At 44.5% G+C, this 27,370-nt stretch overlaps 1 protein-coding gene across 7 annotated transcripts in view; it reads right to left on the reverse strand.

The window, feature by feature from the left end:
* APBB2 (amyloid beta precursor protein binding family B member 2) overlaps positions 1-27,370 on the reverse strand; it is a 664,454-nt gene that overhangs the window by 489,780 nt on the left and 147,304 nt on the right. For all 7 annotated transcript variants that reach the window (XM_030191336.1, XM_030191335.1, XM_030191332.1 and 4 more), the window contains one exon: positions 17,057-17,131. The gene's annotated coding sequence lies outside the window, so the exon portion shown is untranslated. The remainder of the gene's footprint in view (positions 1-17,056; positions 17,132-27,370) is intronic.

The following is a 27,370-nucleotide window of genomic DNA, read 5'->3' on the forward strand; positions in this document are numbered from 1 at the left end:
ACATACATAGACACAGTTTTGAGTGAGCATAGGGGGAGAGGGTCATGCTAACGCTAAATTGGTCCTCCTCTCCCATTGCCAATATGGCTTCCTTACTTTTTCCCTCCCAAAGTAATTGGAAGGGTGGCTTAGAAATACACTATTATAATTATCTATTCCTAGTGGAGTTGCATTTCCTCTGGAAGATGCAAAACCTAACAAAGCAGATGATGACAAAGACCAACTGATGCATTCAGCCTGCCTAGTTACTCCCATCCACAGTGCAAGGATGTATTTTCAGCTGCCAATAGTAGATTGCTGCCAGTTGTAATTTCTCTCCTTATGAAGAACAGTGTATCATCATCTTTTTTCATATGCTACCATCTTAAACAGATGTTCATCTAAGATCTTCTTTATTCATACACAGAATCCCTCCTTTCCTTATTTCTATCCACAAAATTCTTTGAAATGTTATCTACCGATATTAGTGTGGCTTTGTCCCAAATGGAGAGACCTGTGTGAAATACTACGTTTCTACTAGGACCTCTAATTGTTGAATCCTGCGTGATACACCCAGAAGATTGTTAATTTTTTATCATTTCATATTGTCCATTTTGTATCTTAGAAACCCCCAAAACTAAATAGCTGTATCATCTAATTAAGGATCATTGAACAATCAAACATATAAATGGCAAGTGACCGACTCACCTGCAAATGCGCAGTAGAGACTTCCCTCTCTGTCCCGCCCTCGCGTCAAGACGTGATGACGTCAGAGGGCGGAACAGAGAGGGAAACGGAGTCGGACTGTCGGTTGCTGCCGCCTGGAAACGAACATCGCGCGCACCAACCTCCACCTTCCCCCCCATCCCCGCCGCCGCTCCCGCCCCCCTCCGTATCGGGCCCCCTGCACTGACCTGACAGCGCCTCTCACCTCCCTGTGGAAGCGCTGCAGGCAGCAGCAGAGCAATCTCCTGCTGCCTGCAGCGCTCTCACACAGTGGTGAGAGGCGCTGTCAGGTCAGTGCAGGGGGACCGGCACGGAGGGGGGAGGGAGTGGCGGTGAGGAGGGTTGCTGGAAATCTTGCCCGTTTTAATGGGCTTAATGGCTAGTTAAACATATGCTGTTAGATGTGCCACTATCTGTTCCCTTTTTTGCAGTCAAAAGGATCCACTGTACTTCTCATGCCCTCTCAGTGTTCATTGCCATTTTAGCCTTCACCATCCGCTCCCCGCTCCAAGAGGGCATTCCATGAATCCACCACAACTTCCATGAAAAATAGTTCCAAACATTGCTCCTGAGTGTAACTCCTTCATAGACTCATGCGACTGCTTGGTTCTACAATTTTTCATCCTCTGAATAAAGCCTCTCTCTTGTACATCAATACATTTTAAGTATAGAGATAGATTGTTCCTTTCTCATTTGTTTCACCTCTCTGCAAGGGTGCACACATTCAGTTTCTTAAGTCATGTCACAGGGCTTTTCATATATATGCCAATATTTTGGTAACCCTTCTCTACACCACCTTCACTCTTTTACAACAGACTGAGTTTTGGTTTCAGCACTGAAACCCAACCAAAACCTGGGTTCAGGTTTCAGCCAAAACTGCATTTTTGGCTGAAACCAAACTCCCTCTCTCTCTCACTGTCCGCCCTATTACTTACTACTACTTATTTCTATAGCACTACTAGATGTACGCAGCGCTGTACACTTGAACATGAAGAGACAGTCCCTGCTCGACAGAGCTTACAATACTACTACTACTACTTAACATTTCTAGAGCGCTACTAGGGTTACGCAGCGCTGTACAAAATAAACAAAGAAGGACGGTCCCTGCTCAAAGGAGCTTACAATCTAAAGAACGAAATGTCAAGTTGGGCAGTCTAGATTTCCTGTGTAGAGGTGTAGGGGTTAGGTGCCGAAGGCGACGTTGAAGAGGTGGGCTTTAAGCACAGATTTGAAGATGGGTAGGGAGGGGGCCTGGCGTATGGCCTCGGGGAGTTTGTTCAACGCGTTGGGTGAGGCGAGACAAAGGGCGGAGCCTGGAGTTGGCGGTGGTGGAGAAGGGTACTGAAAGGAGGGATTTGTCTTGAGAGCAGAGGTTACGGGTAGGAACGTAAGGGGAGATGAGGGTTGAGAGGTAAAGAGGGGCTGCAGATCGAGTACATTTGTAGGTTAGTAGCAGAAGCTTGAATTGAATGCGGTACCTGATCGGAAGCCAATGAAGTGACTTGAGGAGAGGGGTGATATGAGTGTATCGGTTCAGGCGGAAGATAAGACGTGCAGCAGAGTTCTGAACGGACTGAAGGGGGGATAGGTGGCTAAGTGGGAGACCAGTGAGGAGTAGGTTGCAGTAGTCAAGGCGAGAGGTAACGAGAGCGTGGATGAGAGTTCGGGTGGTGTGCTCAGAGAGGAAAGGGCGGATTTTGCTAATGTTATAGAGGAAGAAGCGACAGGTCTTGGCTATCTGTTGGATATGTGCAGAGAAGGAGAGGGAGGAGTCGAAGATGACACCGAGGTTGCGAGCAGATGAGATGGGGACGATGAGGGTGTTATCAACCGAAATAGAGAGTGGAGGTAGAGGGGAAGTGGGTTTGGGTGGGAAGACAAGAAGTTCGGTCTTGGCCATGTTCAGTTTCAGGTGGCGGTTGGACATCCAGGCAGCAATGTCGGATAAGCAGGCTGATACTTTGGCCTGGGTTTCCGCAGTGATGTCAGGTGTGGAGAGATAAAGCTGGGTGTCGTCAGCATAGAGATGATACTGGAAGTCATGAGACGAGATCAGGGAGCCCAGAGAAGAGGTGTAGATAGAGAAAAGAAGGGTTCCAAGGACAGAACCCTGAGGGACTCCAACAGAGAGCGGGATAGGGGCGGAGGAAGAACCATAAGAGTGTACTCTGAAGGTACGATGGGAGAGATAAGAGGAGAACCAGGAGAGGACAGAGCCCTGGAACCCAAAAGAGGACAGTGTGTCAAGAAGTAAGTTGTGATTGACAGTGTCAAAAGCGGCGGATAGGTCGAGGAGAATGAGGATGGAGTAATGACCTTTGGATTTGGCGAGGAACAGGTCATTACAGACTTTGGATAATGCCGTTTCTGTCGAGTGAAGTGGGCGAAAGCCAGATTGAAGTAGATCGAGGATGGTATGAGAGGAGAGAAAATCAATGCAACGGCTGTGAACGGCGCGTTCAAGTATTTTGGAGAGGAAGGGTAGGAGGGAGATGGGGCGGTAGTTGGAGGGACAAGTAGGGTCAAGTGAAGGTTTTTTGAGGAGAGGTGTGACAACAGCATGCTTGAAGGTGTCAGGGACAGTTGCGGTGGAGAGAGAGAGAGGTTGAGGATATGACAGATGGGAGGGGTGATAGTGGGAGAGATGGTGATAAGTAAGTTGGTGGGGATGGGGTCTGAGGAACAGGTGGTGCATTTCGAGGAGGAGAGAAGATGGGCGGTTTCCTCTTCGGTGATATCAGGAAAAGAGGAGAAGGAGGCCTGGGTTGATTGGTTGAGGGAGTGGGAGATAGGATGAAGGGGAGGAGAAGGTTTAGTGGTGAATTCGAGGTTGATCTTCTGGACCTTGTCGCAGAAGTAGTCAGCCAGTGATTGAGGAGAGAGTGAAGGGGGGGGTGGGAGCGGAGGGCACTTTGAGGAGGGAGTTGAGGGTGGCGAAGAGACGACGAGGGTTAGAGCTGAGGGAATTAGTCAAGTGAGTGTAGTAGTCCTGTTTGGCGAGGAATAGGGAGGACTGGAAGGAGGATAGCATGAATTTGTAGTGAATGAAGTCAGTATGGGTGCGAGATTTCCTCCATAGGCGTTCAGCCGATCGGGAGTAGGAGCGAAGGTAACGGGTGCAAGGGTTAAGCCAGGGCTGGGGATTAGTGCGCCTAGTGGGACGGGAAACAGACGGTGCAAAGGTGTCAAGGGCGGAGGAGAGAGTGGCACTGTAGTTAGAGACAGCCTTGTCGATGGACTCGGAGGACGTGATGGACGGGAGGAGGCCAGAGATACTAGCGGATAAGGTGGGGGGGGGTCAACTGCCTGGAGATTCCTGGAGGTAGTAGTTAGGGTTGGGCGGGACTGAGGGGGAGGGTGATGAAGTGTGAATGTGATCAGGTGATGGTCAGAAATGGGACGAGCGGAGAAGCAGAGATTAGAGGGCGTGCAGGTAGAAGAGAGATCAAGACAGTGACCAGATTTGTGAGTAGAGGTGGTGGAGCTCAGTTGGAGGTTGAAGGAGGAGGTTAGGGTGAGGAATTGAGAAGCGTATGAGTCAGATGGGTTATCAGTGTGTATGTTGAAGTCACCAAGAATGAGGGATGGGGATGAGGGCTCGAGGAAAACGGAGAGCCAGGCATCGAAGTCAGTAAGGAAGGAAGGGAGGGACTTATCAGGAGGACGGTAGATGACTGCAACACGGAGTGGCAGCGGGTAGACTAGACGAATGGAATGGACTTCAAAGGATGAGAAGCAGTGAGACTGTGGTAGGAGGAGGGGTTGAAAACTGCAGGAGGGCGAAAGTAGTATGCCAACGCCGCCGCCGCGGCTAGCTGTGCGGGGCGAATGGGAGAAAAGGTAGACTCCGTGGCAAAGGGCTGTGACTAAGGCAGAGTTGTCGGGGGTGAGCCGGGTTTTGGTTAGGGCGAGCAGATGGAGGGAATGGGAGATGAAGAGATCATGGGTGAAGGTAAGTTTGTTGCAGATTGAGTGGGCATTCCACAGGGCACACGAGAAGGGGAGGGAGGAAGGGGGGAGGAGGGGAATGGAGATGAGATTGGAGATTATCGCGGGAACGTTTGCATAGATGAGACGAGGACGAGGACATGTGTGGTGGGCCTGGGTTGGGATTGATGTCTCCCGCGGATAGCAGGAGAAGGAGCAAGAGAGAGCGGAGAAGGGTGGGGGAGGTAGGGCGCCGAAGGCGGGATGCGCTGAGGAGGAATGGGGAAGGGTTCATGGCAGGAAGGTTTTGGAGGTTGAGAGTTAGGAAGGAGGAGGAGGACAGTAGGGATGGTGAGGTGGTGGGGGATAGGGGTAGGTAGGGTATAGCAGGAGTGGGCAGGACGGGGGGGATGGGTAGTGAGTTCGTGTGGTAGACAGCGGAGGGAGGGGGAAGAGATTGGGGAGGGATAGGGCGAGAAATAGAATGTGAAAGGGGGCCATAGTAGTGAGAGAGGTAGGGAGTGGGTGAGCAGGCAAGTTGGACAAGCTGGTGGGGTGGAGCAAGCTGGTGCAGATGGACTGGAAGCTGGATCAGGCGGGCTGGAGCAAGCTGGTGCAGATGGACTGGACCGAGCAGGGGAAGCTGGATCAGGTTGACTGGAGCAAGCAGGAGCAGCAGGAGCAGATGGCTGGAGAGCTGGATCAGGCTGACTGGAGCAAGCTGGATTAGGTGGGCTGGGACGGCAGGAGCGGGTGGCTGGAACAAGCAGGAAGAGCTGGATCAGGCTGACTGGAGCAAGCAGGTTTAGGCGGGCTGGAGCAGCAGGAGCAGATGGCTGGAGAGCTAGATCAGGCTGACTGGAGCAAGCTGGAATAGGCGGGCTGGAACGGCAGGAGCAGGTGGCTGGAACAAGCAGGATGAGCTGGATCCGACGGAGGCTGGAGCAGATGGACTGGGACGAGCAGGAAGAGCTGGATCCGACGGAGGCTGGAGCAGATGGACTAGCCGGAAGAGCTGGATCTAATTAGGACACGCCCTGCACTGCCCCACCTTTATGACTCCAACCAGTGTCCCCCCCACCCCACCACCACCCGAAGGCCCTCCCCAAGCCTACATTTAAACCTCCTGGTGGTTTAGTGGGTCTTTAGGGCAAATGTAATCCCCAGTCGCTCTTGCCCCCACGGGTTCCGCAGCCAAAATGGCTGAAAGGACATCCTGAGGCAGCCTCATAAGACTGTCACAGATGTCTTGGCAGCCATCGTGGGATAGGAAGCAGTATAAGCAGGAACAATGTCCAGTTGCTCCTGCTTATGTTAAGCTAATTAGAGGCTAATTAGTTAGCTTTGGAACCAATTCTAGTTTTAATTAATTAGAATTACATCTAACAATTCTAATCTAATATAGGACTTATTTAGTCATTGAATCCCTGAATACATCCTAAGCAACTTACAAAAAAAAGAGACCCAAACAATAAATGGGGAAAAACAAAAATAGTAAAAACAAATTAGATTATGCTAAGTTCTAAAATGAACCCAGAAAAATGTTTTCAATCTCTTATGAAAAGGCATATAGTTTGAAATCATCCTAATAGAACTAGGTACTGCATTCCAAACGTTAACAGCCTGAAATAAAAACACAGAATTAAGTATATGCTTGTAATAGATATCCTTAACAGGAGGATGATATCTTAATAAATAATTGGTCTTGATGTCAATGAGACAGACGGTAAGAAGACAGAAAGAGTAAAACTACCTACCAGTGGACTTCCAGACCCCTACCCCCCCCCCCCCCCCAATAAAAAAGATCAAATCCCTGGTGGCCCTAGTAGCCCCCCTCCACATGTCCTGCCCCCTGTACCTGTAAGCTGGCAGAGGAAGTAGCACTTCCTCTGCCTATAAGCGCTGCCTTCAAAAAGGTGGCACTCTGCCTGGTGCATCCTGGGATGTGCTGGGCAGAGCTTCCCTTCCATATAAGGGAACAAATTTGCTCCATATTCAATGGTAGTCTAGAACTAAAAAAAAAAAAAAATGAAACTATCCAACTAATAAGAGGTACTGAAAGATGTGAAAATAAATTTGACCAACATTCATTCAACAAACGACAACAACAAGAAAGGGGTAGAACAAGAAATTGGAATTCTGCAGCAATAATGGGATCAAATGTACTCCAAAGTTGATCATCCACTACAGCTGTATTAGAGTCAGCTAGACACCCAGATTGAATATTGGGTTACAATTCTTTTCCTAGAAGCACAGTACGAACACTTTCAATCTTCTTAAAAAAAATGTTTTTAATACAATTTAAAAAAGAGCCACCATTTGGTTGAATAGATAAAAAAAATTCTAATTATTTTTGCAAATTCTGATTTACATTTTAATTATAATTTTAATTAGCTGAAACATGTCACAAAATGGCCCAATCGTCCACAGATGTTACTAGCAATCAATAATTACTTATTGTTTTGTCATTCTATATATTCGAGATATGCTGGATGTGAATCTTGTGTTTACTTCATTCACATAGCAGTTTATTTCTATTCTGTTTAGGCTGTTAATTGTGCCTAAAGATTGTGTCAAAGTGAAAACTTTTGGAATAACGGCTGATACAAATGAGCTGCCAGTTACAGAGTTTTACAAATATACAGAATTTGCTAAAAAAAAATTGGAAAAAGATATTAAGTTAAAGGCACTGAGCGTGAAATGTAAAAAAAAAAAAAAGTGATAACAGGCAGCTGGAAGCCAACATAAATTACATCAACTTTATCAGTCACATGAAAATAATTCCTTTTCATATGTTTAAAAAATGTGTAGTTTGTAACATGATCATGAAAAATCAATTTTATTTTTATGCTGGAATGGAGTGCCTAGCTTATTTTGTGTGTGTGTGTTTTAAGTATTCATTATTTGCAACAAACACATTGTTCTAGAGAATGACAGTCCAATTTCTCAAGAAAACAACTTTAGATTAAGTTGTAGACAATTTAGTAATTTTATTTCTTTCAGGTTTACTCATCAAGAGGGTCTTTTACTAAAGGTTACCTTGACTTATCTGCAGCAGGTCCCATTTTATTCCCATGGTCCCTGTTGCAGATAACTAGAGCTAATCTTTAGTAAAAGACCCCCCCCCCCCAATTGTATTCATGTTTTTTTAAGACACAAAGGGGCCCTTTTACTAAGCAGTGTAAGCGTCTACGTGCGCCAAAATGGAATTACCGCACGGCTACCACGTGGCTCTTGCTGTCATTTTATTTTTGCCACACGTCCAATACGAGCGGCTGAAAAATAATTTTTATTTTCTGCCGCGCTTATCGGACACGCGCCAAGTGACATTTGGCACACGTATGCCATTACCACCCAGTTACCGAACGAGACTTTACCGCTAGGTCACTGGCTGGCAGTAAGGTATGAGACCCAAAATGGGCGCGCGGCAATTTTCATTTTGCCGCATGTCCATTTTCAGCAAAATTTTAAAAAGGCCTTTTTCACAGTGTCCCCTGGTCTTTGTACTTTTTGAAAAAGTAAAAAATAGATTTACCTTCACCTACTCTATACCACTCAGGATTTTATAGACCACAATTATATCCCCCCCCCCCCCCCCATCTGCCTTAACATCTTTAGCCTTTCCTCATATGGGAGTAGTTCCATCACCTTTACCATTTCGGTTGATTTTCTTTTAACCTTTTTTAAGTTCACTATGAGGCATATTTTCAAAGCACTTAGCCTTCCAAAGTTCCATAGAAACCTATGGAACTTTGGAAGGCTAAGTGCTTTGAAAATATGCCTCTATGTCTTTTTTTGAGATATGGTGAACAGAATTGAACACAATACTCAAGGTGAGGTCGTACCATGGAGCGACACAGAGGCATTATAATATTCTTAGTCTTATTTTGCATCCCTTTTCTAATATGCCTTTAACTGTTTTCAAAAAGATTATATATCTTTAAATAAACAAAGTTCAATGGGTAATTCATTCCACAAAATAGGTGTGACAACTGAAAAGGCTTGCTCACAATGCCAAACTTAACATACTGTGGAGACCTCCAGCAATTGCTGATTCTCGAAACGCAAGGCTGTAACTGGATGGTGCACATCCAAAAGAGCTGCAACAGCAACTAGGTCATCATCACGTGGAGGGGCATAATCGAACGCGAACGCCCATCTCCATGGGCGTCTATGTCCAAAAACGGGTATGTGAAGAGGCAGGACAGACCGTATTATCGAAAAAGATGGGCGTCCACCTTTCGTTTTGAAAATACGGTTTGGACGGACCAAATGCCATGGATTTGGTCCCTTCTGAGATGGGAGGTTTTTTTTTTTTTTTTGCGATAATGGAAACTAAAAATGCCCAGCTCAGAAACGTCCCAATCCAAGCCATTTGGTCGTGGGAGGGACAAATGTACAACACTACCATAGCTCTTAGGGGTGAAGGGGCAACTACATGTGGGTACAGTGGGTTTTAGAGGCCTCCCATTTACCGGCACAAGTGTTACGGGTGGGGGGGATGGGCCTGGGTCTGTCTGCCTGAAGTGCACTGCAGTACCCACTAAAAGTACTCCAGGGACAGGACTTGTTGCTGGTGTATAACCTTGGCACAGCAGTTCACACCTGAAGACTAATCTCACTGAAAATGTCCTTTATTTGAATAAGCACCTTTACTCACAGTTAACTGCAGATCAGAGGTTGTGCCCCACTGGCGAGTCTCGCTGGTACTGAGATTAGCAGTAGGTCCGAGCTGGCAGAATGGTTTACAATGCCCTCTTTCAGCAACATTCAAGGTAAGAACTAAGTGCTGTAACGTGGCTAACACATGAAAGTGATCTAAAAGTGTCTTACACAAATGGCCACTACCTCATGGACTACCGGAAACAAAACAGGGCACACTCTGACCCAGTAAGCAGAGGGAAAAGCACCATGGGAGTAGAGCCTACCAACTACCAACATCGTGAGCATTTAACACAAGCTAGTGGAATCACGGAGCCCAATACCCTACACCCACCACAATGCATTGCTGATGTGACTCTGCAGTGCCCTTAACAGAAAAGGTGTCACACTCACCCGAGACCCACATCAGAACCAGGGAAAGGCTGTCAGAGGATAGAACACATTCTGCTGTCATGGAGGTGGGTACGGCATTTGAGGCTGGCATATAGGCTGGGAAAAAAAGTTTGTAAAGTGGGTTTGTGTTGGTGGGAGGGGGTTAGTGACCACTGGGGGAGTCAGGGGAGGTCATCTGGTCAGTTGGGGCACTTTTTTGGGACTTGAACCTGGAAAAAAAGGGTCCAAATAAAGCGGATCAAATTCTCATCAAAAACGCCCTTCTTGTTTCGATTATCAGCTACAAACGCCCATTTCTCCTCGGCCGATAACCACGCCCCAGTCCCGCCTTCGCCATGCCTCCGACACCCCAGTGATCTTTGTTCGTCTCCGTGATGGACTGCAGTTGAGGACGCCAAAAATCAGGTTTCGATTATACCGATTTGGGCGCCCACGGGAAACGGACGCCCATCTCCCGATTCGGGGTCGAAATATGGGCGTCTTTCTCTTTCAAAAATAAGCTGGATAGTATTCTGTGTACTATAGTTAAAATCTTAAACTTGATCTGCCAAATGATTAGTAGCCAGTGCACAGTGTTATACGCATAAGATGGGCAATTCTATAATAAGGCTCCTCCAGTTAAGTGTACTGATGCCATGCACCGAGAACTAATTATATAATTGCTCTGTCTGCGAAGATACCATTATAGAACTTAAGAACGTAACATACGAATAGCCATACTGGGTCTAAGCAATGGTCTATCTAGCCCAGTATCCTGATTCCAACAGTGGCCAATTCAGGTCACAAGTAACTGGTAGAAACCCAAATAGTTTGAGGCAATAAAAAGGAGTGCTCCAACTGAGCAAAACAGGTGGAACCCAAAAAAACATGTAAGACAACTCAATAACTACACGTCTAAATTAATTTTAAATATTCTGAAATTTCAACAAGAAAAACTCTCTAAGACCAACCTAGCTTGGAGGCATCATATAGCAGTTATATAAGCTACGAGATCTCCTATAGCCCAGCACTTAAACACATACTAATCATATGCCTCTGATGCTAAAGTATGTCTTTTTTAATTTAATTATGAGCAGTCTTTTACTAAATTTAAAAAAAATCAAAAATCAGAAAGCCTAGTACTTAACTGGCAAAGCGCTAGAAGTACCGTTAGATTGTAAGCTCTCTTGAGCAGGGACTGTCCCTCCCCGTGTTTAAACTTGTACAGCGCTGCGTAACCCTGGCAGCGCTATAGAAATGCTAAGTAGTAGTAGTAGTAACTGAAATTCCTAACACCCACTACGTATAAAGCATGGCGTTTCGGTTCCACAGAACCTGCTTCTGGGGCAGTTCCAAACAAGGTCGCTGAATAACGCTACGCACGCGGCAACTATCAAAAAGACACTGAAGCTAAAAGCTTTTGCTCTGTTGGAGCACTCCTTTTTATTGCTTCAATTTCTTTTTTTGGAGTGGAATTATTTCCATTATTTTTTTCCTGTAGAAACCCAAATAGTAGCAACATTCCATGCTACCAATCCCAGGGCAAGCAGTGGCTTCCCCATGTCTGTCTAAATAGACTATAGCTTTTCCTCTAGAAACTTGTCCAAACCTTTTCCTTTTTCAAACCAGATACACTAACAGTTGTTACTACATCCTCTGGCAACGAGTTCCAGAGCTTAACTATTCACTGAGTGAAAAAAATATTTCCTCCTATTTGTTTTAAAAGTATTTCCATGTAACTTCATTGTCGTATAGTAGCATATATCCAAATCGGCATGCCTACCTGTAGGTACGACCATTTAGGCCAGGTCAATGGCTGGTGTAAATGGACATGCCTAAGTGTGGTATGTAAAATGCATAACTTATAGCAGTTTACATGAGTATGTTGGAGTGCCTGGGATGGCGTGGAACCACCCAAAAGCTGGAGGAACAAAAACACCCCTATGAACAGTCACAGAAAAACACAAGGGAGTAGGAGGTATGAGTCAAAAACTGGGAGTTTATTGTAGCAATTGCACCAATAAGACAGACTCGAAATGGTGCCGTGTTTCAGTGTCTCCGCCTGCAACAGGAGGAAATACTGAAACACCACCATGTCAAGTCCTTAGTGGTGCAATTGCTACAATAAACTCCTTGTTTTGAACTACAGCCTCCTGTTTTTTGTGGTTGGACCTAGAACAGCTTCGCAAGTGTAGAGGGGACGCCCACAAATAAACCACTGAGAAAAGATCAGCTAGCAAAGGTAGGAGTCCAAATGGAAGGCATGTCCTATGCCTGGCCTCAGGTTTATGTTTTAGAAAGCTAACAGGAAAGCCTGACTAAGAAAACAGCCTAAGGGAAAGCATTTCACCTCATACCATTACAGCAAGGTGGTCAATTACTTTTTACTTTGCTGGAACAGCCCAAGCTAATACCAGAAAGCTGTTTGCATTTCCTCTTGTAATGTTTAATGGGTTTCAGAGGTGGAAATCAAAACCTTTATTTTTTCATATGCCTCCTCCCTCCAAAGGCTTCTCCAGCCTCAAGGACACAAGTTCAGAGATGAACAGGTTTCTTAAGGCAAGTTCAACATCAATCATGCACAATTATTCTGCTTCAAGAACACAATTATATCAGCCGTTGTCGAAAAAGCTGAGTCATTAAGAAGAGGAACCAATCTTGTTAAGGTACGATAAGAAGTGTCACACACTCACCAGGGAGACTCACCCTCACACAAATATTTAAAAATTATAGGTGGCAAAATGGGGTCAGGATCCATCAATGGGCTGAAGGAGATTTGCCACTAGATTAAAACGCACAGCAGTAGCATAAAGAATCTTATTATTAAAACAATGGGGGGGGGGGGGGGGGGGAGGGAACAGCCAGCCAGACCACAGCCAGCTGAATTTCTTGAACTGAATTCTACAACAATTATATAATGGCAACTTAAAACACGGCAAATATTTCTGATTGATCTGACAGGGCCCTGTGGTTTTCTTGTAGCTCAAATGCATTCATATCAGAAAAATGTTTGCAAGCCTTTAAATGTAGAGAGGAATTGAAACATTGAACACAGTGCAACAAACTGCTATCCTAGACAGAGAAGTCAAGAGAACCAGGAAACCTTAATCCCGAAGGCCATGAGGGAGAAAATAAATACTACAATGAAAGTCCAAGGATAATCTTGGCCTGTCCAGAAGTCCAATGCTATATGGAAAATGGAAAAAAAAAGGTCTCAGAGGTACAGGACATCTGGTTTTGGGGGATAAAGCTATGCAGATAAATTTTGTTCATGGACCATATGCATGCAGGTACACCTTATGATTATTCAGTGTGAGCAACCTGAAACCCAGATCCGTGACCACTGGGAAGTCCTGGCCTATAGGAGAACTATTAACAACTTGGGAAGATAGGAATGGACATGAGCCACTGGAATAGAATGTATAGACAAGGAAGTGAGTGACTAGACAGGATAGAGAGAAGGTAACTGGAAGGAAATGGAGAGCTGTAAAACCAGTCAGGCTTTCGGGATGACCTTTATAAATATACATAAAATATTTGCATACAATGGGGACAAAGCATGTAAATTTACCTCATGAATATTCATTAGAAATATCCTGAAAACTTGACTGGTTTGCAGCCCTCCACCCCGCACTTTGACATCTCTGGATTAGGACGTGACAGAGCACCCGGGTGGTGTGTCACGGGTTGGTACACAGAGCAGCATTTTTATTTAGCTTGTTTGATTTTTATATAAAAGGCTGCAGCTTGTCTCACTCTTCCCTCTCCTCCTATTGCAGATCCAGCACCTTGTCCTCATCCTCCCCCAGCACCATCCCCTGCCATACGTGAAACTTCATCTCTTTGCCTGCAGTGCCAGCCATAATAGGCTGCCTGGGCTGACCTGTAACCTTTCTTCTGCTATGTCCTGCCCTCATGTACACAGAAAGTTGCAGCAGAGGATGGGGAGACAGCAGAGGAAAGGTGCCAAGTCAACCCAGGCAGCCTATTATGGCTGCCACTGCTGGCAAAGAGGGGAGATTTCATGGACTGGGGTGGGAGGCTAAGAGAAGAGGAGAAAAAGGTGCTGCACCCATGTGGGGGGGGGGGGGGGGGTTGGTGATGGAAAGGAGAGAAGTACTAGACTCACGGGGGGCTGAGGTCAGAAGAAAGAAGATGCTGCACTTGCAGTGTGGTTGAAAGAGGAAAAGGAAAAAGGTGATGCACCTGTGGGGGGGGGGGGGGGGGGAAAGAGAGAGAGAGAAATGCTGCACTCATGGCAGGAGGGGGGGCTCAGGGAGGGAGAGAGAAGTGCTGCACCTGCAGGGGGAGTAGGAAAGGTGCTGGACCAATGCTGGATGCAGAGCATGTCTGCATTTAACTCATAAGAGCTTCTATACTGTAGCAGAAGAAAGGTCCATGAGGGTCACGTATGCAGTGTGACACACATATGCGAGCATCATCCATCAGGTGTTTCCCAACTGAAAAAAGGTTGAGAACCACTGGATTAAGCACACAAACAGAGGAAAAGAAGGGGACAAGAAGCTAGCAGGACTGAACAAAAAATGAGAGAGAAAAACAGAAAAAACTGAAATGCAAAGAGAAAAATAATATTCAACAATAATTACAAAACTTCTTCTTAAAGGAATGTATTCAAAATATGAAACATTTTCATTAAATGCCACTCTTTTCTATGAACTGTAATATACAGCTATACGCAAATTTATTGTGGAAAGGGCTACAGAAAGTTGAAAATGGTACCACAGAACCATTTAACTCTTGTTGCAAAAAAAACTTGGTTGCAGCACTATTTTTGGAGGCCTTTGGACATTTAAATTAACGGTTTCCATTTTCCTTCCAACAAAAAGTTGCAGTCTGAAGTTAACAAAATGCACAGCTCTTTGGCAATATAGTGGTCAAATGCAATTTGTGTTTGCAATTATTGACTGCTATGGGAAAATCCCAGGTCTCAGCCTGCATGTGTTAGCCGAAGCATTTGAAGGGGGGGGGGGGGGGGGGGGCTTGACTTTTAAATGACTTGGAGCCCACTACTTTATGCCAAGGCCAAATGTTTAGAAAGAGAATCTTCACTATTTAAGAAACAAAAAACTTTCCCCCTTAAATAGTGATCTTCACTCCCAAAGAGAAAGAACTTTATCTCAGCAGGGAAGGGCCAGAGGGGTGGAACAAATGGGGCACAACTCCTTTAGAGTCTGAGGGAAGGCCTCCAGATTGGTTGGCCTTCTATACAGAAAGGCTAAACACAAAAAGCTCTGTTTTGTAGTCAGAGGTACACCTGTTCTGCTTTGGCAGTCCCTAATAAAGAGAATGGAGGAGTCATATCTAGTTCAAGCCCTGTCCGGCAATTTTAATCTTAAGATCAACTGCAAGTCTTCCACCTCCCCTCCCCTCCTTGACACACACACAAAATAGGGTGGCTGCTGCATTACTCCACTTGAAATTACAAAATTAAAGGTTAAAGTCATACAAAGACAACATAATGTGATACCATTTTATTGGACTAACTTCATACATTTTTTGACTAGTTTTGGGAGCTAAAAGCTCCTTCCTCAGGTCAGGAAAAACTGAGCAGAAGATGACAATATTAGACAATAAATGGATGATAAAAGTATTCCAATGATTGTCTAAAGGGAAGAAGGCAGGGAAGGGGAAGCTTTACACTCCTAAAAAAAAATGAAAGATGATCTGACCACTCTGCATTTTTCTTGAAAAAGCTAAACAAAGGCAATCTTTTACTTACTGGTTCGAGTATTTATTGTAACACTGCATAGATTTACAGTTACTTGTACATGTCTACTTGTACGGTACCACATACATCAACACTATAGATAAAATCAGATTCAAGGCAAGTACTTGAAGCAGTTTAGTAAATTAAGTGGCTTAGTGGTTAAAGCAGTAATCTAAGAACCAATAAGCCTAGGGCAGTGGTTCCCAAACCTGGTCTTGGAGGTACCCTAATCAGTCAGGTTTTCAGGATACCCACAATGAATATTCATGAGAGATATAAATGCCCTGCCTCCACTGTATGCAAATCTCACTCAGAAATATTCATTGTAGATATACTGAAAACCTGACTGGCTGGGGTGCCTCCAGGACCAGGTTTGGGAACCACTGGGCTAGGGTAAAAATCCATTTCTCGGAATGACACTCCACGTAACTTTGGTCAAGTCACTTCATCCACTATTGTCTCAAATTTAGGGCCTCATTTAAAGTAATGTGTTTTAAAGTACATAAATGCACGCTAACAGGAACGGTCTTAGGCAGGGGTGACAGGGGCAGTCGCACAGGGCCTCCCACTCCTAGAGGCCACGCATCTCTGGCACATCTGTCCTCCTGTCTCGGAACTCCTCCCTGCTCCGTACCTTAATGAGCATCCACATTTCAGTAGAGAGCATCAGGCAGCGGCAGCAATTTTCATTTCCTGTCAGCTGCCGAGCCCAGAGCCTCCTCGCTGCTGTCCCACCCCTTTTGATGTCACTTCCTGCTTCCGCAAGGGTGGGATGCATCAGCGAGGAAGCTCTGGGCTCAGCAGCTGATGGCATATGAAAACTGCTGCCGCTGTCTGCCACTCTCTGCTGAAATGTGATGGATGCATATCAAGGTATGGGGTGAGGTGGGGTTCCAGGAGCTCTAAACCTCCTTTTAAACTGATAAATGACATGGTGGTGGGCGCGGGTGGGGGGTCTCACTGAACTGGTCTGCACAGGGCCCTGCAATTGCTAAGACTGGCCCTGCACGTTCTGTGCTTAGTTAATAAATAGGTCTCATGGTCAATTCTGAGGTTTGCATTAAATAACGTGTGTTAAATCTTAACGCACATTAAGTCATGTACATAGAAAAAGAAAAGTGACGGAAGAAAAAGACCATACAGCCTATCTACTGTGCACATCCATTCCATCTACTATCCCTTCTTCTCCCACAGAGATCCTATGTGCTTGTCCCATACTTTCTTGAATTAAGATAAGTCTTCACCTCCACCACCTGCAGCAGGAGACTGTTCCACATATCCACCACCCTCTCCGTGAAGAAGTATTTGCTTAGATTACTCTTGAATTTATCCTCTTTCACCTCCATCTTTATCCTCTTTCACCTCCATCTTATGTCCCCTCATTCCAGAGCTTCCTTTCAGCTGAAAGAGACTTGCCTCCTGTGTATTTATACCACAGATGTATTTAAACAAATGGCAACACAGATTAGTACTTGATACTACTGGAAAAAATCCAAATAAAATAGTAATTGAGGCCCTCATATTGAAAGTCCCAACAGGGAAACACTTACTATACCTCACCGTCAGCTCAGATTTAGAAATGTAGTAAAGCAAAACTAAAATCCCAAGTCAAATCCATTTAGGATACTTGAACAGAAGAGAATTTTTTTTTAAGTTACATACCTTGAGGAAAAACAGATTTGCCGTTCATCTGCTTTCGCACAGTGTTTCTTGGCATTAGCATGTCATGTCCAGTTACTGTAGAGAAAGAAAAAATATATATTTAACATGAAACTAAAGAATCACTGCGCTTAATCTCACAATTTTTAATCTTGAATGAAACAGTTCAGCATTGCTGCACTTGCTTGGGTTGTGGGCAAGTGTCCGCAATATAGGCATGCTTCCTCTACCAGCCCTGAGAGCCTTCCTGCAGCCACATTCCTGCCTCCTCTAATGCAACTTCCTGTTTCTATGGCTGCAGGAGGGCTCTCTGAGCCGGCAGAGGAAACCTGCTTGCATTGTGGACACTTGCCCACAACTCAGGCAAATACAGCAATGCTGGACCAAGATTAAATCATGATTAAAATGTTCAATCGTGCAAAAAATTAACTAACCAGATAGTTAACAATTAATCCACAGCCTTAAAAAAAAACAACCACCTGAAAATATATGAGAAATGCAATACAAGATCTGTGTTAAGGGGCCCATATCTCTCCTTACAAAGCACACATAATTGATAGAGATGAATGTCCTACATATAAAGCTCGGGCAGCTGACTTAAGTCACATGTTTTGGTCGTTTGTAGAAATACATTTCTGAAATTCTTCTTATGTACATTATGAGAGTTTTCTGGGCATAAATGTGAAGACACAACCTGATCTCAGTTTTGAGGTAGGATCTACTATCTGTACATGCTATAAAGCTGTTAAGAAATTTTTGAGAAAGGCCTTTTTGAATACTATTGAATTAGAAACTTTCCATGGCCCCCAGTGTCTCTCAGTGGAGAATTTAGATGACCTTCCTTATTAGCTATGGAAAGGCTGGGGATAGATGCCAAAAAAGATTCAACTGCTTTGGGAGCCTTACTAAGAGCACACAGCTCTCTACTAAATAAAGCAATTTTGATGCGAAGTGTATGGTTGGAGATTCTCTTCTCATCCTGTTTCTGGATTACAGAGAGGGGAGGAAGGGGGATGATATTTGAGGGTATATTGTATTACTATAATTGTATTTTTTTTTTAAACTGAGACAGTCGGGTATAACAGTCAAACACACATACTTTTATATATATTGTATATTTTTTCAATAAATCACAGATTTTTTTTAAAAGGGGAAAAATGAAATTGCTTTAAAGTAATTTACTTTTGACACGCTGTTTCTAACCTTCTTTTCTATCACACATCTTTCATGGGCATGGGCAATCCGTCTAGTTTCTCGGGATCTGAAGGAACACAAGCATTCCTTCCTGCACGGAAGGATCTTGCAGACACATTGTTTATTATAACCAAATGTGGAGGTAAATTATGGCTGAATCTCTGTATTGGTCCCCACAATCAACAGAGTGTCCCTGGAGCTCATCTGGGCTCTCTTTTGTCTGGAATCATTTTTAAGTCTGTGCTTGTAGAACTGCTTGATTCAACAGCATCAAAAGCCACACACGTGAGACTGCTCCCGTGATTAGACTTTCATACCACTCAGTTCATCAATATAGCATACAAGGGCTCACAAGATTCCACCAAGATCAGAAGAACTCGATTCACTCTCAACGTTTCAGGACACAAAGAAAACCTTCTGCAAACAAAAGCTTCACACATGTATTATCAGCATTGTCAGATGTGACCGAAAGACTTAAGTCTACACAGCTTGTACGCAAAAGGACATCGATGAGGCATCAGGCATGTGAGTAGGATTCTCAACAGTAGAAAATTTTAATTGTACCAACTTAGTTCATCTTCAAAGTGAAAAGAAATTATTCAAGAATCTTTTAACTACAGTTTCTTGCTGTCCTTCCTATGGCTCATAAATCTGTGTTAAAAATAAATAAATAAATAAAATACACGAGCCGCTCCACTGTGGGACACATTGACTAATGTTTGTATGAGCTGCAGCAATCTGAGCAAAGCAGTAATAATGGAACTGCAGCAGCCTCTGCCCAGTTTCCTAGCTTTTGTGGTTTTGTCTCTACAACTACATTTTAACAAGAAACAGATGCTTGCAATTCACTTTTGTTTTTATCTGCTCTAATTTAAAAAATATTTTTCAGTGAGCAGGGCTAAAATCTACATGCGTATTTCATATTTTACAATGGGAATACCTGAAGAACTAAGGGAGTCATTCTCCTTTGAATCCTATATAGTTCATCTTTACCTCCAAAACAAAACCAAGTCAAAATTGTGGCATCACATCTTAATTGGCAGCACCTACACATGTAGGTTTGTGAAATGGCACCACTTACACATCACTACTTCCAAGTGTAAGTGCTGACCCCTCCACATGGAAGTTGCCAGGTCTGTGACATTCATTTTTTTCAGTGGGTAACTTTATAAAATGGCTGCACCTGTAGCATGTGCTGGCACATACATATGTATATTACTACTACTACTAGTCATTTCTATAGTGCTACTAGACTTACATAGCACTATACACATCATATGCAGGTACTTTGTCCCCAGAGGGCTCACAATCTAAGTTTTTGTACCTGGGGCAATGGAGGGTTAAGCAACTTGCCCAAGTTCACAACGAGCTGCAGTGGGAATTGAACCCAGGTCACCAGGTTCAAAGTCCACTGCACTAACCATTAGTCTATTCCCCCACTCCTGCATTCCTGCAGGTATTTTAGAAAAGGCTCTGTGTCAACAGATCCTTTGTCAATACCACCAGAACTGAGAACATCCAGACATGGACAAATCAAAACGAGGTTCCACTTATTAAGATGTACAGGCCATTGCTTCCACTGGAACCTCATCCAAGCACTCTGATGACTGAACCAGTAGATGCTGGAATTAAACTTATACTTGATGTTTCTGTTCACCACCAGTTTTTCATTAGAAGAAAGAATGAAAATGAAATTATTTGGACAGTGTCTCACCAATGTGACATTCTTGGCTAGTCTCATGATATAACTCATCCCTCCAAAAAAGAAAAACTGTTCATGAAAACTTTCTTTGTGACACTTTCAAGTTCAGTGAGTTATAAAATCCTAAGTGGAATAGAAGATCTAAACACTAATCAGTTGTTTACTCTTTCAAAAAGTACAAAGACTAGGGGTCATGCCATTAAGTTGCTAAATAGTACTTTTAAAACACATAGGAGAAAATATATTTCACTCAGCTCATAATTAAGATCTGGAATTCAATGCAAGAGGATGCGATAAAAGCAGGTAGTGTAGCTGGGTTTCAAAAAAAGGTTTGGATAAGTTCCTGGAGGAAGTGTACATAAAGAAGCATTGAGTCCACCTATGCCTAACTTAAGACTACCTGTACTTCAGAAATCAGATGAACATCTGGCTCTTCTCCATGCCTTTAATGGTTGCAGCAAATTAACACGTTCGGGTGCCTCTTGTAACACAAACCTGGCAGTGTCAACCTCTCACTTCTAAGCTTCTGACTAAGATGCTGCTATTAACCCGGGACTCCTGCATCACAAACCATCATACACATCTTCTAGGCTCTAGGTCTTATTCTCAGCCCAGCCTGGCTATCATAGTGATAGCCTTCAGCAGACAAGCAGAGCCTTCAGATCCTTTCACAACCCAATATAAATGTTCTCTACAGTCAACAGCTGTCATCAGTGCAGAATGGCTACGACTTCCTCCCTCTTGAAGACTGCAAATCCTGGTTGGCCATATCCAGGAACTGAATCAGAGGTTGCTACAAGCTTGCACAGCACAAAAGTTCTTAACAGTCTATATACAAATTGGATCCAGATATGCTAAATGCAAAGCAGGTTACAGTCTACTCAGACTTGAATGCCCAAATCCAGTCTTCCCTGGAACATTAAAAAAGTGTGATCCTCTCCCAAAGGAGTAGAGAGAAATATATGCATCCAATTCAGCTCCATCCTTCGTCCTGAAGTCCAATAAACTTTCTTATATGCTGCACACTGAATTAGGCTAATGATCATGGCTATCAAGGTTGAAATTCTGAGGTACAGAGCATTATTAATGAGACCATCTGCTCTCCCTGGAACCTCTCAGGTTTGTGCCACACCAGTGTCATGCAATTTTTCAGGCATGATTTCAAGGCTGGCAGGTTGCCAGAAGATATGAAGGCATATCCTTTATGGCCATTCTCCATATAGTAACATAATAAATATATAGACAGCAGATAAAGACCCGCACATGCCCTTTTTATTTTACATAGTGAAAACTCTCATGGTCAAAATTCAAGCTGGCTTATTTCACAGGTGGTGGGAGCATGAAACGTTGGAGACCCAACGGAGTGCTAGCTATTTTCAAGCTTTGTCTTCAGCTTAACTTTAAACTGACAGAAGCGACCATTTTGAACTAATAGCAACCATGTCAAAATGCAGTGAAAAAAGGAAGCTATCAGCAACTCCTCTGCAGCTGCTCCAAACACAATCATGCCTCTGTAGAGATGAAGCATCATTTTGAATACTGTGTTCAGTTCTGGAGGCTATATCTTAAAAGGATAGAAATAGATTAGAGGGCAATCATAGATAGCGGTATTTATTGACAGGGTTTGATCTAGTGCTATTCCGATGAATATCGGAGTGTTTATAATACCAGGATATAAACAAAGATACATAATAGGAAAATTTAAGGACACAACAGGAAGGGAAAGTTTTGCAAAACAAGTTCATCAAAAAATCATAACTGAGGTACACAATGATGCAGGAAAGTTATTTTAATTGAAAACAAAAATAAGCCTAACTATATAGGTCTAAGCACCATTGCTCCCCCCCCCCCCCCCCCCCCAAATTCTATGCCTCCATGCACAACTATTGAAGCAGTCGATTGCCGCTGTGGATCTTGGGGTCTACTTACAGGCTCTGCCAATGCTACCCCCTTACCATGGTCTTATCTACCTGCTGCCACCACACCTGGGCCTTGCCACTGTCCCCAGGGCCTTCTCTGCCTGCCACCATTTCTACTTCTGCAGTTTACTTATGGGCTTGCCACTATCTCTGGGGCCTTCTCTGCTTGCTGCTACACTTTTGGGGTTTTCTAAAGTCCTGCTGCTGCCCTGGGGCCATATTTATCTGCCTCCAGGGTGGGCATACTGCAGGCCAAGGTAATTGATTTGGAAGGCAGATCCTGACACTCAGATCTCAGAATTACAGGCATCCTATGGAAATGCAAGTTAAACAATCCTTTGGGCTTTTTGATTTGGTTTGATTATTTGATATACGGCTTAATACATTAAGTTTAAAAGCAGTTTTTGTGGAAAAAAAAACAACATATTATAAACATATTGGTGCTCATTTTCAAAGCACACAGACTTACGAAGTTACATAGTAACTTATGCAATTTTGTAAGTCTGTGCGCTTTGAAAATGAGCCTCATTATGTTACATTTCTGGCAGTTTGTTGGAAGCCCTGGATGCGTAAGAACGCATTTTGTTTATTCTGCTGCCAACTACAATGCAGTGCTGTTTTGAATTACCCTTTTTGGACTGATTTTTCAGAACCCGTTTGAGGTGATTGCTATGAATGGAAGGAGAATTATTAATATTGGGGGTGGGGGGGGGGGGGGAGACTGTATTTTAATTTAACACTGAATTAGGACTATGACTGAGAGGGAAAGAAGCCCAGCATATTAGGCAGAAGAGGCTGGTAAAACTGGTGAGGCAGCAGATAGAGGAACTGGGCCTAGTGGACAGTGCTGTGGTAAAATTCATTGGAGTATGGCTACTTTTTTTTCAGCTCCTTATCAATCTGACTTGTGAAAAGATATGTGGGGGCTGGGTATGGAGGAAACATAGCACATTAAAAAGTGTGAAATAGGTGTTACGATCCACTCTGATCATGTTCCTGTGTTTTGGGTGGGGAAGGGGGAAGCCAATAGGGGGTAGATGGAAATTAAATGAGTCCTTACTAAAGGATCCAGGTGTGTGTAATGTTATCAAGGAAAAATTGGAAGGGTATCAGTCCTAATCAGTGGTGTGCTGGAGCCGGCTCGCAAGAGCCGGTTGTTAAATTTTTTAAGATCTTGCGAGCCAGTTGTTCTGCACGGCGAGCCGGCTCCGGTAAACGAGGTAAGCACGGCAGGAGGGCGCCACAAGCCATGCTTACCCCCACTTGCCTCACCTCCCACAGCCCTCGTTTGCCTGCACCCACCCCGCGCCGCCCTGGGGGGTGTAATCTTTTTTTATTACCTCCATCGAAGCAGCCGTGTCATTGAAAGCCCTGCCCATCTCTAGCCTTCCCTTCGTGAGTTTGTTTCCCTCAGAGTCCCACCTTCTGATGTCATTTCCTCTTTCCGCGAGGGTGGGACTCTGAGGGAACGAACTCACGAAGGGAAGGCTAAAGATGGGCAGGGCTTTCTATGACGCGACCGTTTCAACTGAGATAATAAAAAAAGATTTGAACCATGCAGAGTGGCACTGGTGGCAGGAAGAAAAAGGGGGATGTTGGGGGGAGAAGAGGGTTGCTGGACATGGGTGGATGGAGGGGAGGGCAGGGAAGAGAGGAGGGTTGCTGGACATGGGTGGATGGAGGGAGGGCAAGGGAGAGAGGAGGGTTGCTGGACATGGGTGGATGGAGGGGAGTGCAGGGGAGAGAGGACCCAGCAAGTTAGGGAGTGGAGGAGTGGCCTAGTGGTTAGGGTGGTGGACTTTGGTCCTGGGGACTGAGGAACTGAGTTTGATTCCCAATTCAGGCACAGGCAGCTCCTTGTGACTCTGGGCAAGTCACTTAAACCCTCCATTGCCCCGTGTAAGCCGCATTGAGCCTGCCATGAGTGGGAAAGCGCAGGGTACAAATGTAAACAAAAAAAAAAAAAAGTCTGCAGAGGACCCAGCTTTTACTTACGGATGTAGGGCAAGAATGAAGAAGAAAGGAGGAAAGTAAAGAAATAAATGGAAAGGAAGCCCTGGAAACGGCGTTAAGACGACAGACAGCAGCAGAGTTACTGGGCCAGCATGATTAGAAAAACAAAAAGTCACCAGATAACAAAGGTAGAAAAAATAATTTATTTCATTTTATAGTGTTTGGAATATGTCCACTTTGAGAATCAGGTGCTCAACGTTAAAAGTTTATATTTATTTACTTATTTATGGCATTTTATCCCACATTAAACATGAATTAGATTGGAACCTGGGATCATTTAATTTTTTTTTTCCTGGAGAGAGTAATGCGTTGCCCCCCCCCCCCCAGGCTCTCTCCCCGGCTATAACCAGCGCTGCAATTTGTGGGGGTGCAGAGGTGGACGGGGGGGCGCAGAGGTGGACCGTGAGAGAGCCTGTTAAACATTTACCAGCACACCACTGGTCGTAATAATAACTCAGAGGTGAGAATCAAGACATTATGGGATACAGGGAAGGCAACATTAAGATGGTATCCAATTTAATTATCTGCACACAGAAAAAGAAAGCAGGAGAAAAGAATAGGTTAGATTGATACAGATAATTAAAGAGCGAGGAAGCACAAACGGGACCAGAAGGTGGAAGCATGACGTGAACTACGTACTTTAGGAGGGCAACTTAAGGGTAGATATTCAGCCGGCAGTGGTGAGAATTTTACTGACCACTAGCAGTGTTAACACCAGATATACAATGCTGGGCCATGTCCAGGCTTCGGCACTGAATACCCGGTTAAGTCTATAACCAGAATTTAACTGGCCATGGGTTGCTGCATAAAGATAGAACTGTGTTTTAAGCAGTCACCCTGGCCGGTTAAGTGGTAAATATTGGAACATAACCAGCCAAGTGCCTACTTCTCTCCCAGAACGCCCCCAAAATAGCTGGTTTTCATTTAAACGCTAAATGCTAACTTTCAGCAGTTGAGGCAAAGGGTGAAAGTGCTCCTTGTCTGCAAACATAGTAGGGCAGCAATATAAAATTCTTTATGAGAGGTATCTGACACCCACTAGGGGGTGACCATGGGGTGAAAACAGGAAAGACTCCTACTAGCAGGAGTGCAGACAGAGAAGTTCACTGTTGCACCTGTCCTAACATATGCCCATTCTGGATCCAAGTGCAGAGAGAGATTAGGAAGCTGACTCAATGTTTCTACATCTACCACAGGAGTGGGGAGTAAGGTTGTAGGAAATGGAGATGCTACTGCTTGAGTATATGGAAAGATGGAGCACGTGCAGAGAGTGTGGGCATCATACTGAGAGAATGAGGCAAATAAGTATTTTGGTGCATGGTTGTGGGACAACAAGCTATAAGGGGATGGGGGATGATCATCAAGCCTGGACAGGCAGGGGGGGGGGGGGATTGAGGAATCACAGGGGTACAAGCATGTTTTCTGTTATTAATAGTGAGCAGATGTTTTAGTAGTTCTAAGATTGTTGGTACTGGCTTAAAACTTAGTAAAATTAAGTTTTAAAAAATGGTACCAGCAAAAGGGGAGTATAAAAACAAACAGGGAAGTGAGATATGGGTGAGAGTAAGGGGGTGAGAGTGAAGAGGGTTTTGGGAGTTGGATATGGTCAATATGGAGGGGGAGGCAATTCTGGGATAGGAATGTGACAGGGGAATGAAAGGCATGATCTGGGCAGGGTGCGAGTATGGAAAGGGAAGAGAGTCTGGAGGAAAGGTCTGACTGAGGGGGACATGAGCAAGGCATGAGCCATGGCAGGGTGTCGAGTTTGAATAGGGAGAAGTGAATCTGGGGGAGGGATGTGATTAAGGGGGGGGACCATGAGCAAACATGAGCCTGTGCAGGACAGGAAAGGTAAGTCAGAGAGGGGTATCATGAAGTGAGCACACACATTCACCCCACTCACTCAGCCCATGCACCCACACATAATGCACCCAGTCAGCCACTCAGCCTCTGCAACCTCACAGGCAAGACAATGATGTAGGAAGCTAAACACCACAGTGGCCAGAGGAGGGATTGAAAAAGACAGGGGGAATGGTCTGGGCAAAAAGAATGAAAGGTGGATCTGAAGGCCGATAGAGAAAATACTAGTGAGGGGAGGATACGATCGACTGGGGGGGGGGGGGGAGATTAAGAACTAGAGGCAGGAGGAGAAAGAGAAACAGCATGAGCCTGCAGGTAGGGAAGAGTAAAGGTGAAAGAATACATACCATAATGCAACAGCTTCTATACCACAAGCTCCATAACAAAAGGTTCATTCGGTTTACATATAAGACTATCAGGCCAGACCCTGGCATATACATAAACATGCTCACATCTAATAAATAGCTCCGTACAGTGTCACAAGAAATAGTCATAAGAAAAGTCATAAAAATGCTAAACAAATAGTTTCAATTCTTTGTGAAACTCTAGTCCAATGAATGATTTAGCCTGGGGGAAGAGATAAGCAGTTAGCTGGGAGGAAGAGGTGAGCAAACCAGTCAATGATTTGGCTGAGCCTGCAGAGTACGAGAGAGAGGATCAGGCTGGAAGAGATGAGTTAGGAAGGAAAGAGGTGGAAAAGAGAGGGAATGAGCTTGTAGTAGTGGTGGTTGAGACTGAGAGATAAGTCTGAGGAGATGAACTTGGGGAGGAGAGAATGAGAGAGTACAAATGAGCTTTAAGTCATTGGTTCCCAAACCTGATCCTGAAGGCACCCCAGCCAGTCAGTTTTTCAGGATATCCACAATGAATATTCATACGAGAGATCTGCATGCAGTAAAGGCTGTGCATGCAAATCTCTCATGAATATCCATTGTGGATATCCCAAAAACCTGACTGGCTGGGGTGCCTCCAGGACCAGGTTTGGGAACCACTGGTTTAAGGTAATGATCCTGGAGGGAGAGAAAGGGAATGGAGTCAGGGGGGTGGAGTGTGGCTGAGTTACGGATGATCTTAGGTTGTGGTGGGCAAGAGGGAAGGGATAGGGGAAGCGGCAGAGAGGTCACAGAAGAAAAGAGTGTATGAAATAGGGAAGAGAGGAAAAACAAGCGTCGGCAGAAGGAAAACAGGAGTGTCTCAGAGCTTCTCATCCTCCTACACAGTCAGTATCTGTAGTAATCAGAGTAAGTAGGAATGGATGCCTCACTCCTCGCCATTCATTAAAACATACAGCACCCAATCACACACCCACCCACCTAAATCCACTCAGTCACACACCTGCCACATCCACTCACACAGACCTGAATTGTACACATCTAGATCCTGCTACCTTTACCACAGCACATCAATTATTCAGCACCCATGCAGTAACACTCAAGTCACCCGTATACAAAAATCCACTGAAATCAACACACATTAGCAAGCACGGACCCCAACACCACAACTGTTGACACCTTCCCAGCCACCTACCCACAGCTTTCATCTAAAAGAGAGAAGGCTGATTTGATGGGTCAGTGGCTGTGTTGTACTGTAAGAAGCTGTGTCCTATTTGCAATCCCGAGTATCTCAGGT

Source organism: Microcaecilia unicolor, chromosome 2 (assembly GCF_901765095.1).
Source record: "Microcaecilia unicolor chromosome 2, aMicUni1.1, whole genome shotgun sequence".
NCBI classification, from domain to species: Eukaryota; Metazoa; Chordata; class Amphibia; order Gymnophiona; family Siphonopidae; genus Microcaecilia; species Microcaecilia unicolor.